The sequence below is a fragment of the Chelonia mydas genome, chromosome 2 (assembly GCF_015237465.2).
Source record: "Chelonia mydas isolate rCheMyd1 chromosome 2, rCheMyd1.pri.v2, whole genome shotgun sequence".
In the NCBI taxonomy this organism is placed as follows: Eukaryota; Metazoa; Chordata; order Testudines; family Cheloniidae; genus Chelonia; species Chelonia mydas.
Genome location: NC_057850.1, coordinates 214,138,520 through 214,152,362, shown reverse-complemented (window position 1 = coordinate 214,152,362; position 13,843 = coordinate 214,138,520).

Sequence of the window (13,843 nt, the reverse complement as noted above, 5' to 3'; positions counted from 1 at the left end):
ATCTTTTATTTTTAGACCAACCTTTCTTTGATGAAAAAGAAAAGGTTAATTTTACTTCGTGGTCTGATGAGAAACATCTCCTATTTCTAACAAACAGACAAAAGATAGAGGAGAGATAGGATAGAAAAGGTAGGGGATATATGGCTTTTGTTGATGTCGTCGGAACTCTAGACAGCTGGCCAGTCACAAATGGATGCTTGGCTAGCAAGTCAACCACCCCACCTGTTGCTTGGATCCTGGTTCACTTTCTGGATCATCATCTGGTTGGGTCCTTTCTTCTTAGAGCAGGATTCTGATCATCTCATCTCACTATGCTGATGCAATGCAATTGATTTCAGGGTCTGATGAAAAGCGGAGAGAGAGAAAGATAGGATAGGAAATAGTGGGGCAGAAAGTAACACAAAAGGGAAGAGAGGCAAAACTGGATCTTACGTGCCTTTGTGATGCTGGCAATTAGGTATCTCCACTGATGGGCTGAGGATTGGATGTCATGATGATATGATGATTTTCAGAATTTACTAGTGAAAAATAAAGTTCTTTGAACAAAAGCAAGGCCAGCCGGCCTTCCTCCTGGAAGAAAATCTTTCAGTCTGAATTGCTACTTCAGTCTTGTGGTCAGGGAAGATGACATGGGAAAAAGTGGCAGCATATTTCATTCCCCTCATTATTTTGTCCACCAGTTAGGCTTAATTGCTATCAGACAAATTTTGATCCGTTAACTTCTGATCCCACATCTTCTGTTTTTACCAAGTATGATTTCAACAGTCGTTGATTCATATTAGCAGGTTATTTTTGTTTGGACTAATCCAGCTTCTCTGGTTCTCTTGTGCTTGTTTATAATGTTTACTTATTGAAAACAACAACATATTTTTCATGGTTAATTTCCAAATAGGCAAAAAGTATACGTTATTGTAACATTTTGTGAACATTCACTCGCATTACATTTGACCTTACAATAGCATTACATTTTAGATCCAAAAATCACAACACTTCCTATGGTATTTATATGTCCCTCATCGCTGTAGTGTCTGAGCACTTCACACTCTTTCATGGATTTCTCCTCACAACACCTCTGTGAAGTAGGGAAGTGTTATTAGCCCCATTTTACATATAGGGAACTGAGGCGCGGAAAGACCATGGGCGGGATTTTCAAAAGCACTTAAGTGAGTTAGGTGCATAACTCCCATTGGCTTTCAGTGGGAATTAGGTACCTAGCTAAGGCACTTTTATTAATTATTATTAATAATGTTTATTTATTTGTATTACCATGGTGCCTAGGAGCCCTTGTCAAACAAAAAGACAGTCTCTTCCCCCAAAAGTTTACAATCTAAGTACTGTACCTCAAAGCTGCACCCTGGAATCCCCATATTCAGCCTGTCATATAATTAGGCTATATTTCATACAAAGCATACCATGTAAGATGTCATATAAAAAGTCATGATCTGCTGAAACCCATTGTTCTGTCCAATATGTATATCACTGGTGTGTAACAAGTTATGAGATTTTGCTATAGTTGTTACTGAAATATGTTGTAAGTTTTCTAGTTACATACAAAGGAGGCAAATCACTCTCAGCAGGGTGTTCAATGACCATTAATCAGCAGGAGTGTTGTAAACAAGGAATTTACAATACTGTAAGAAGGCTAAATAAGCATCACACAGTGCGGGATTGCTCAACTCTGTGACTCAGCAAAGCCCAGCAAGACATGTCTGGGCTAGTGTTTTCTAGGCACATGGACTGAGGATATAAAATAGGGGACAGTGTCATCACGCATTTGCCTTTTTCCTCCTCCACGTACGCTGGAAGCAACAAGAAGGCTGGGAAGACAAAGTCTTCAGCTGAGGAGTCTAGTCCCAGGCTTAAAAAGGGAAGGCTGTGTATTAAGGACTGTAACATCCAAAGTGGGGTGAAAAAACTGCTTGATCCAAATACTGCCAAGTGTAATAAGGTTTAAGATTTAGCCTGTGTGCTTACTTTTTTTTGGTAACTATCTTTGACCTTTTATGCCTACCACTTATAATCACTTAAAATCTATCTTTCTGTAGTTAATAAATCTGTTTTGTATTTTACCTAAAACAATGTGTTTTGGTTGAAGTGCTTGGGAAATCTCAGCTCAGTTTACAAAGGCTTGCGTATGTTCTCTCCAAACTGAGGGAGGGGCGGACTGGGTAATGAACTTAAACTGGCCAGACTTCTGACCAGGGAAAGATGGGGCAGTGCTGGAGTGCAAGTCTAGGGAAGTGGGGAGAATTGGCTGGTGCCTTTCTCTGTGTGATTCGTGAGTGGCTCTGGGAGGATTCATGCAATATATCTGGGTGTGGGGTTGTCCTGAGTGATGTCAGCGCCTGGAGAGGTTTGCTGCTTGTCACTAGCAAAGCATTGTGAGAGTTAAGGGAGCACAATGGTACCCCAGTTCCAGCTTGTACTCCAGGGATCCCTTCACAAAGAGACAACAGTGTAAAACAAGTGGATACAGACATACTGACAGGAAAGTACCAGGAAACACTGAGACAATCTTGGTCAGCACACTAGGCAGTGATCTTGGCCCTCCAGCAGCCTCACTGTTGTTAAGTTTTTTTGTAGGCATCACATCAAAGGAGAGTTTTATGGAGGGATCTGAAGGAGACCAATGAAGTGAGTTTGCAGATGTTTACAAGGATTTCCTCCCAAGTGTGAGGGGCAGCATGGAAGCAAGCACAAAGTGTTCATTTGAAAATTTAACAAGTAGGTGATAGAAGCTGATCACCGGCAAGTGCCAACCTTCTGATACTGAATGAGACAGGGTGCGGCCAGGGGGTGAAGGGCCTTGAAAGCAAAGACAAGCGGCTTATATCTGATGTGCTACAGAAGAGGGAGTCAGTGGAGAAATGCAAAGAGAAGACTGACATGGTCAACGTGACAGGCTAGGAGAATGATCTTTGCAGAAGCGTTCTGCATGAATCTGAGCAAGGCAAGATTAAACTTCTTAGGGCCAGAGAAAAGGAAGTTGCAATAATCAAGATTTGAGATAATGACAGTTTTAGCTGTATGGCTAGAAAAGGCAAGGCTTTTGAAAATTCCACCCCAAGGTGACACAGAAAGTCTATGGTGGAGGAGGAAATTGAACCCAGGTTTCCTAAGTCCTAAGCAAATGCCCTAACCACTGGGCCATCTTTCCTTACCTCAAGGCCTGGGCTTTCTACAATCCAGTAGTAGTTGGGGCCTATTTTGACCTATCTTGTTAACACAGCAGCAGTAGAGTACTCAAGATATCCTTTTGGACATGGACCAATATTCACTTCAAGAATACCAGTGGACACCTAACAGAGGCTCCAAGTAGTGGCAAATCCATTGTGGGGGAACGTTTCCGTGGAAAGTGGCTACATCTCCATGCTAGTTAATGGTGAAGAAGCATGATTAAGACTGATTCAGTGCCTACCCTAAGCAGCTTCTAGCAGCCAGGTTCCTGTACAATCCACACTGCATGCCTCCCATCAAGTGGAGAATGTGCAACACCACCAGCTCCCTGGGGCTGAATCTGTCTTCCATAAATGCTGACACAGGGAGGATCTTCTTATATCAGTTTTGGTGAATCTTGGCCAAGATCTTTTTGCTCACTATGACCCAGAGACTATCACTAATAAAATCCAACGGATGATATGACACAAACTGAGTGAGTCATTCACAAGGAATAATTCCTCCCTTTCTGCCTGCAAATAATCTACAGCATATTGTGATTCCCTCTAATGTATTTATTAATATTATTATTATTTTAAATTATATGACTTAATCTGACAATTGTCATTCATAGTTTTTTACTCTACCACAAATATTTTATATTTGAGCAGCGTTGTGCAGTTGTGTTTGGTCAGATGAGGCATGGTATTGTTTCTGGTGCCTGACTGAATTAGCATACAAGACCTTCAGATGTAAATACTTGCACATGCACAACTAAAATTCAGTGTCTGAACATTTTTGCCTGTAAAAATTGGTCACTAACTATATGAAGAACATAAGAATGGCCAGACTGGGTCAGACCTATGGTCCATCTAGCTCAATATCCTGTCAGGTGCTTCAGAGGGAGTGAAGAGAACAGAGCAATTATAGAGTGATCCGTCCCCTGTCATCCGGTCCCAGCTTTTGGCAGTCAGAGGTTTAGGGAAACGTAGAGCATGGCGTTGTGTCCCTAACTATCTTGGCTAATAGCTATTGATGAACCTATCCTCCATGAATTTGTCCAATTCTTTTTTGAACCCAGTTGTACTCTCGGCCTTTACAACATCCCCTGGCAATGAGTTCCACAGGTTGACTGGGTGTTGTGTGAAGTACTTCCTTATGTTTATTTTATTTAGGGAAAGAGAACATAAAATTGGCACAAACATGGCCATTGTGAATTCATTTAAAAAATCAAAACAAATATTGATGGAATTGTAGTCGCATTATTTGCCCAATTCAGATTTTGACCCACATACTATACAGGAACATATTACATCTACGGAGGGGATTGGCATTCATAAAGACAAAGGTGGTGAGTCAGAAGTTATTCTTTCTTTACAAATACATTATTGTTAAAAAGGAAGAGTTGAAAATGGCCTAAAAGTTTTAAAATGCAATCTTAAATAAATAAATCAGTAAACTCATCCATTAATATTGATTGTAAAAAATATAGGATTAGATCCTCTGCTGGTATAAATCAGCACAGCTGAAGGAACTTTGCTTATTTACACCAGCTGAGGATCTGGCCCATAGTATATAAGAGACATCTCACAAACAAAGGATGTTCTGTTTCTGTCATAAGTGAAAAACACTTCATAACTCAGGAGTACCATTGGCATGAATAAGTTATGAAAAATCTTCACAACCAAAAGAAACATAATCATCCTTCATGTATAACAGATTTGTTTATTCTGTAAAGATTCATTTCAGTTGATTAATTATCAGTATCTGCTGATGGTGGAGGTAACAAGCCACCTCTGATGAGAGAATTATTGGCGTACATGCTCAGAATATTTATCACCTAACACGTTGTATATGCTTAGAATATTTATCATACTATGCACTACTATTATTACAGCTTTTTCCAGCTAGATACCAAATATAAATTACACTCCAGATACATAAAATAGGTATATTTTTTCCAGGCTTTTTTTTAGTATAGGGGTTTTTTAAAAAATAAATCAATAGAAAATGAATAAGATGCAGTCATGTGTTTGTATGCCAAATCTTTTGCAAGTGCTAAGCAGTGCTGCTCTCTGTGTTAAATCATTGTTATTCTGAACTAGTAAAAGATTTGCATAAGTGCAAATGGCAGCTTCTAACAGTCCCATCAGAATGATTTTAGCTGATACCAAATGGAATCTGTGCCAGCTAGTTGCTTGCTCGTTGACCATTATTTACAGATGTGAGTCAGGAAAATGGTGGTTCAGCCAGAAGGAAATCAGTCCCCACCCTGCCCCCAATTTCATTTATCACTTAAACAAAATTATAATATGTGAACTGAAATCAAATACAAATGAAAGATTAAATTTCCCCCATTCTAAAACATTTATGCAACGAAATAAATCTTGTCATAAAAAAGTCCACTAATCACTATAGAATAAAGGGGAAAAGAGAACCTAATCATCTCTTAAGTATTTAGCATTCAGATTGCAATATTTTGTTTATTCCCAGTCAGGCCATATAGTAATAATCAACAAATGTCTTCATCAAGACCATTCCCATTACTAAACCAGGTCACCATTTTTTTTACCAGACTTTACTATGTAAAAGATTTACCATCATTCTTATTTTATATATCGATATATATATATACCTAGTATTTTCAGAGAATAATATGGAAGCTCTGCTGCCTAATGGCAAAAGTTCTGCATGAACTGCTAACTTCTTTCTCCTAGTTTGAGTAACCTTACAAATATCTGAAAATAAGAAAATTTTCTTGTATTAAAACTGTTTTATTTCATTTTCCATTTTTCCCCTCTCCTGACAGGGTGGATTTGATTTAAATCAAATTGATTTAAATCCTGATTTAAATCACTAGTCAGGAAGATTTGATTTAATCATGGATTTCTACATAAAAGTGCATTCTGCTTGGTTGTTATAACCTTAATACATATTCTTCACAACTCAGAATAGATCTAGGTTTCATTTTTAGAAGGTACACAACATACATTTTTAAAGTGATTTATTTTGAAAACTTTTCAGATTAGTTTTACAGCTGTATCAGATAGTGAATGATTGTTTGGTTATTTCATTCACCAACAGTAATTGAAGCAGATATTTATGAATTCATTGGGAGGTAAACTATCTCCAATTCAACAGATTAATCATTAATATTTGGAGGATTTTCTTGTCATGCTGTATTAGGAGGAGAACATCACCAGACAGACATTTAAATTTTTTTTTTAACTAAAACAACATCGTTATGTATTCTGGGTTTTTTTCTTCAACAGCAAACATATAATATTTTAACAAAACAAGCATATGAATTTTTGAATTTAGTTAACCATTCAAGTTTTTTAAAATCAGGTTTGTTTTTTGTTAAAGTTGCTTTTAAATAAACTAGTTAAATGAAATATTTAAAAAAAATATTTAATCAACTATGTCAGCCAAGTCAACATGAGAAACTTAAAATATTGGCAAAAAGAAAAGGAGTACTTGTGGCACCTTAGAGACTAACAAATTTATTTGAGCATAAGCTTTCGTGAGCTACAGCTCACTTCATCGGATGTAGCTCATGAAAGCTTATGCTCAAATAAATTTGTTAGTCTCTAAGGTGCCACAAGTACTCCTTTTCTTTTTGCGAATACAGACTAACACGGCTGCTACTCTGAAACTTAAAATATTGGCTTCTGCAGTTAACTCTGTCATCTTCACCTTCATTTTCCTGTTTGTTCATAATCTGGAAAAGAAAAACAAGCTTTCCTGCTTTTTCAGGTCCCAAACGATTTCTCAATTGGGAATGAATTAGTCCAAAGGAAGAAAATATTCTTTCTACACTGGCAGAAGAAGCTACTGCTGTTAAAAGTGAGATTATCACTTCAACAGTCTCTGAATCCAAGTGCTCAAGTGACTTCCACCAGTTCACTGGTGTGACTTTCTTTAAAACATCAGCAAACATATATTTCTTGAATGGTTCACCTTTAGCTCTGAAGTTTATTATAGTTGGCATTATGGAGGGATGATTGCTGGGTGTCCATGTCATAGCCAACTCCTCTTCTTTGGCCATTAAGGTTTGACCCTGGTACTGAGTATTGAGAATATTTGCAAGAAAATGAGCTGGAGATAGTTCTTGTCCCATTCATTTTTTTAATGCTTGTAATTTAACTCTGTCGTTGCATATTTCTCTTTTTAAGATCTCACTCAGTTTCCTTCCAAATTTCAACAGCGTCAGCAATAAAACAGCTGTTTCCCTGCATTTTGTTCAAGGCTACAGAAATAGGTTTCCGGGTACTCAGCATGTGTTCAACATTTCTCTTAAGCCCAATGCTGAGAACTTTTGGCTGTGACAGTGCCATCTGTTTTTTCACAATTTTGTTCACAAACTATCATCAGATTAGGCCAGTTCGTGATATAGTGCTCAAACCAGTCCACTACTGAGTTCCATCGCACATATTGTGGGAGAGTTAGCTTGGTTCCTCCCACTTTTTTCAGAGCAGCTGCTGCAAAGTGGTTGTTATGGAAGCATTTTGCAATTTCAACAACATTAGCCTTTATTTCTGGAACACGGAAGTCTTTGGCTAGGAGGTGCATCAAATGAGCACTGCAACCGTATGTTATTAACTTGGGACTCTCTTCACTCTCTTCTAAGTTTCTTCTGATCGTGGATATATTTGCAGCATTATCTGTGACCAAGCTGTGTACTAGACATTTAATTTTTTTTTCACAGTTTGTTATAGCTTTTACTGCTACTTTTTGTAAGTATTCTGCTGCATGTGCATTTCCTAATGTCTCAATTGTTTCTGTAAGGAAGACATTCCCTTCTTCTGTTGTCACATAAGCCCATACAACAGGATCACTCTGGACATTGCTCCACCCATCAAGACTCAGGTTAACAATTTCACCCTCTAGACCTTTTGCACACTACTCAATTTCTCTTTCATACACTTTATCCAGCAATTTGCCTGCAACATCTGCTCTGTTGGGTGGACTGTATCCTGGTCTTAATGACTGAACCATGTTAATGAAGTGTGGGATCTCAATCATACGGAAAGGAGAGTTTGTTGCATAAACAAACCGGGCAATTTTTTCATCAGTTACCTCTTTTTGTAATCTACTGGTTCTTATCACAAACTTATCTATGGTTATTTCTGTATGATGGAGATTTTTTTTCCTTTTTGCTGCAGGTGATATACTGTGGCTATATGACGTACATACTGTGACTGAAACATTGGCAGATAACTCTGAAACTATAAAAAGAAAAGGAGTACTTGTGGCACCCTAGAGACTAACAAATTTATTAGAGCATAAGCTTTTGTGAGCTACAGCTCACTTCATCACGAAAGCTTATGCTCTAATAAATTTGTTAGTCTCTAAGGTGCCACAAATACTCCTTTTCTTTTTGCGGATACAGACTAACACAGCTGCTACTCTGAAATCGGAAACTATAGAAAATGATGGTGCTCTTGAAGGTGGATAGTCTTCAGAATCCTGTGTGTTGAGGATGAATTCTTCTAAACAAAATAAGTCAGTGCAGCTATTTAATTATTATTACCGTACTGTTCATTTAGTATTACTCATTGCATTCACTGACACTCAGTACTACTTTAAAGGTGAAATTATAAAAGGAAGATCTGCCTATTTCAGCTATTTATTTTTTATCACAACTCCATCTAAAATGATAGTACCATAGAGTAACAACTATATTTTTTGCTCAAACATGAGAATTCAAGAATAGTCCAGAAGGAAGACAGGCAGTCCTTTAGAAAGAAGTATGAAATAAAAAAGTTTACCAACCTGAAGATCCTGCATGTTCAGACATGTTCCCTTCATCATCTTCAGGGTAGCTTCCTCCTGAGAAGGAACACTTCTCATGATGTTGTTTCATTTGGGCAACCAGGCCTTGCATTTCTTTGTTGCACTGTTTGCATTTTGCACACATGCCTGTCTTACCCACAGGTAGAGGAACTTCATTAAAATATTCCCAAACTGGGTCTCTTTTATGGCCTGATGCCATAATAGGTTTTCCCTACTAGTGAGAGAATGGTATGGGAGATCTCAAATCAATGAAGGCTACACTTAGAAAGACCTCAAGACTTATGGAATATGCTGCTCAAACAGTTTTACTTTTGTTTCTACTGCCTGTCCCTCCCTTCTCACATTTATCTCCAGACTTCTTCTCCTTGTCCAGATCTATTCTGCCCACAACAATCTTCTATTCATTGAACTTTTTGAAACTTTGCACTTTTAGAGAGAGGTAAGGGATTGACTCTGTGTATAGAAATTTGCAGAGGGACAATAGGGTTGAGGTCTGTTATTTCTCATCTCTAAATATTATTTATTTAAAACATATTTGCTGTTAACAAGCATGTTCTCTCTGGAGACACAAATCCACAGTTTGAGAACTGCAAAACTAAGCATCTCTGATGGTATCTTCTAGACTGAGCACTGAGTCCCATTGGGTAGATAGAAAAATTAACCTAAATAATCTATACAGAAGCCCCTGGAACCCCATAAGTTTGGGTCCCTACTCCATGAACTATTGGAACTCATTTACAAAACTTTTCTTAAACATTACATGAATATATTGTCTCACACTATAGAATTAGAATTTATAATCCCTATTCCATGATGAGATACCTTTGAGCTATAATGTATCTTATTAAAAACTATCTTTAGATAGTTTTTTTCCTCAAAAAGCATTTTATCAAAAACATCTGATTTAAATAAAAAAATCTGATTTTTAATTTTTTTTTAAATCATTAATTTTTATCCATCCTGTCTCCTCATGATATTTAAGTTATTATTATTTATTAATTTCCATTAGCACCCACTTCTACATGCTAGTTTTTTTTCTCCAGTGCTCAGGAGGAATGGTTCATGTTCCAGAAATCTCACACTCTAAGGCAGTGATACTCAGACTGAGGCTCGGGAGCCGCAAGTGGCTTTTTAATGTGTTTCCTGTGGCTCTTTGCAGCATATGATATTAAAACACTGTGTGAATTAATTATTAACCAATCTAAGTTATTAACCAAACAGGATGCTTTTACTATGCTGTTAACCAATTGTAGTTGATAAAATAATAATACTTGGTCAGTCATTATCTGTGAGAATAATATATATATGTATAAATGAAATATTTCCCATCATACTGTTTAAATATGAATATATAGTACTATAGTAAATGAAACAATGAATTCACATGACTGTGGTTCTTTTGGGTAATACTAATAGCTAATTTAGGTCCTAAACAACTGACGTCTGAGTATCTCTGCTCTAAGGGCTTGATCCAATGTCCATCTGAAGTCAGAGTATTTCCATTGACTTCAATAAGGTTTGGATCAAGCCCTGTGGATATTATCTACCCAGTATTTATGGCTTTTTCCATGATCACTCTTTCCGAACACCTGATAGTTGTTCTGGTAGATAAAGATGATCTGGATAAAAATAAAGTTTAAAAAGGTTTCAAGGGGTTACAAAATCTCATTAAAATTTGAAAGCTGGGGGTTGCAGATGTTCTACTTAAGAGAATTTAACAGAGAATTTTATCAAAAAATCCAAACCCTTCTAAGACCTCAGTGGCAGAGGCTTAATTTGTAGTTGTCCCCCAACTCTTTTCTTAGGTCTATATGCTCCATTATGTTTTCCACTTTTTGCTTCCCTGGCAAATTTGCAATATATAATATATAATCACATATAATATATATAATCACATATAATCACCAGGCCTCAGTGGCTCACAGCTGAGAATGCCAGATTAGATCAAACTGCTGAGAAATAGGGTGGACTCACCCCAAACTGGTGGTTATTCTATCATAGGATTATACCAAACCAGTAACAAAAGTAAACTTCTGTCTCACCACGCTGGTTTACAAGAAATCAGAAAGGCAGTCTTCTTAGGCATCCCAGCCTTTATTTCACTACCCAGACTCTACCATGAGTGGTTATTGAACACTATTTTAATCAAACAAAGGGTTCTTCTGATCCCAAGAGCTCAGCCATATAGCCAGGCCAATATATAACTCAGATCTTACCCAATAATCATGCTGCTGCCAATCCTTTAGTAACTAAAATCTAACAATTTATTTATAAGAGAAAAGAAGAAGAGAGTTAATAATGGCTAATAGATCATATACAACCAGTAATTGCAATGTCCTTATAGCAGGTTTGTAGCAGTGATGTTATAGACTGTTGGCTTATAAAGTCTCTGGTAACTTACAAAAGATTGGAAGGTCCTCAGTCCATAGTTCAATTACACTCCTTTGAATTGTAAGGCCACAGTCCAGAGAATTAGAGCAGGAAAGAGGCAACATGGAGATGAATCAAGGGTCTTTTATATCCTCTGCCATGTGTTTGGTATTTTACTGTCCCAAAACAAAGCTCACAGCACAGTTTGTGGAAAATTACTGGCACAAGATGGAGTCCGGGTTCACATGAACAAGTCACATGCCCTTACATGGCTTACTGACTCACAGGGGCAGCCATTGGCCACTTGGAGGCAAGGCATCTGCAGGAAGAGCCTTTTGGGTGGAATGAGTTTCTCCTATGGCCCACTGTGAGAGTTAAGTGTCTTTGATGGGCTGTCAACTTGAATAGTCCATTCATAATGTCCTGGCTAGACTGCATGTAAATTACACCCAGGAACAAACACAATGGTGATACAGTTATATAGCCCATAGGAGCCGACTCCATGGATGCTCCAGGGCAGTTCTGCACCTACCGGCAGCCAAGCTCCACCCCCACCCCACCTCACCTCCACCTCCACCTCCTCCCCTGAGCATGCAGCTTCCCCACTTCTCCACCTATCTCCGAGTGCTTGCCACCACAAAACAGCTGTTTTGCGGTGTAACAAGCTCTGGGAGGGAGGGGGAGGAGTGGGAACGCGGCACGCTCACGGGAGAAAGCAGGGAAGAGGCGGGGCTGGGGCAGGGATTTGGGGAAGGGGTTGGAATGGGGCGGGGCCTGGGGCAAAGAGGGGTTGAGCACCCACCTGCACCAGCAGAAGTCAAAGCCTATGATATAGCCAATATTCATAACTTCAGCTACAAAAATGCTACATGCATATAAACAGGATAATCATCTTTAGCAAATCATAACTTTTCCATTGACGCCTTACATGATAAAATTGGTACAAGCAGTAGCAATACTAATGATAAACATGGTCACACTTCAATCATACAGCATCACAAATGTACTATATACTGACAACTACCCCTCACCTGCAGACTGTTTCTGAAATGATGCCCCTGATCAATGATACCAAAGATTCTAGCCTGGGAACATTTTACACAACTTTCCATTATATCACTTTTTACAAGGACTAATGCATTGCGTCCACTTCCTGTCCAAGATTGAGTGCTTTTACAATAAAATTTCCACAAAATCTTTCATCTCCTTCTCCACTCTGTTGTATTCGTTTTTAGATGGAATACATGGGCCAAAGGTGTTAACATAATTCAGTCACTGTCCAATATTAAACAGTGTCAAACAAAGTTCGGGGGTTGGTATACGGAGACCTCCAGCTCCTTAGTAGTATGGCAAACACCTTTTGGCCTTTAATTAAAGATAAGGAAAAGAAGAAAAAACAGCTAAAACATTTGAAATGTAAAGTATGAAGTAAAGCTTTCATTTTCACAACATCCCTTATTTTCTTTCCCTTTAGCCAGAGGGAGTTTTTAGAAGGACAACTCCCTTGTTAGACTGTCTCTTAGATGGTATGAAGGACAGTAATAACTGTCCTTTTGGGGAAAAGCAAGGAGGTTAGTTGAGATGGGGTAGAGCTGTTGCTGTTGTAGGTGTAGTCCAATCCCATTTCATCCCAGTTGGTGTTTGGTATTCAGCTGGAGCTGGTAGAGAAGGCAATGTTATCTGCGTCCCTCTCGCCAGCTAACGGGATTAGGATGAAGAAAGTCCAGTGTTCTAGGAAATGGTCGGGGTGGCAGCCATGGTGGTGAAGGTCGCTCCAGTAGCTTCTGTCTGTTCTTCTTTTCGTACCTTTTCCCCTCAACCTTTGTGGTTGTGAGTTATTGTGACATCTTATGAATGTACATTCACTTTTTACAGATAAACTTATAATTAGGGTAAATGTGTAGGCCCAGTTATCAAAACAACCTCCATTCCTCTCTGTGTTTTATTTCAAAACAGCACTTTTAGAAGAAACTACATCCAATTTAGACTGAAGAATCAATATCTAGACTACAATGTCTGTGTAGCACCCAAAGTGATTTCTAAGGAGACTGCTGTCCAGTTAGCAATCAATCCCTTCACTCCCATTTAACTTTCCAGCAGTAAGTGATGAACATGAAAACGAGTAACAGAAAATATTCTCTTCATTTTAATAGCCCCCTTGGGAGTTGTTGAGGCATCTATAGTTCTGAATTTATCTAGTCCATCTCCCTCATTGCCTTTCCATCTTCTATTAAGGGATATATCTGAAACTAAGAGGAAAATACAAAGACCCTTTTCCATAATGCCCCAAACCAAAGTATAGCAGTACTTAGGAATAATAAAAAACAAACTAAGGAACTAATTATAAGATTCCCATTTAATAGATTTTAATATTAATATTTATTATTTCTATAAGGGAACTACCCTTAGCCCCACTCTGCTAGGCACTGTACAAACATGTAACAAAGAGACAGCCTTACTCCCTAAGAGTTTATGTTAAGAGTAGAAGGGACTGCTGTCATATAATCCAATTTCCTGCATA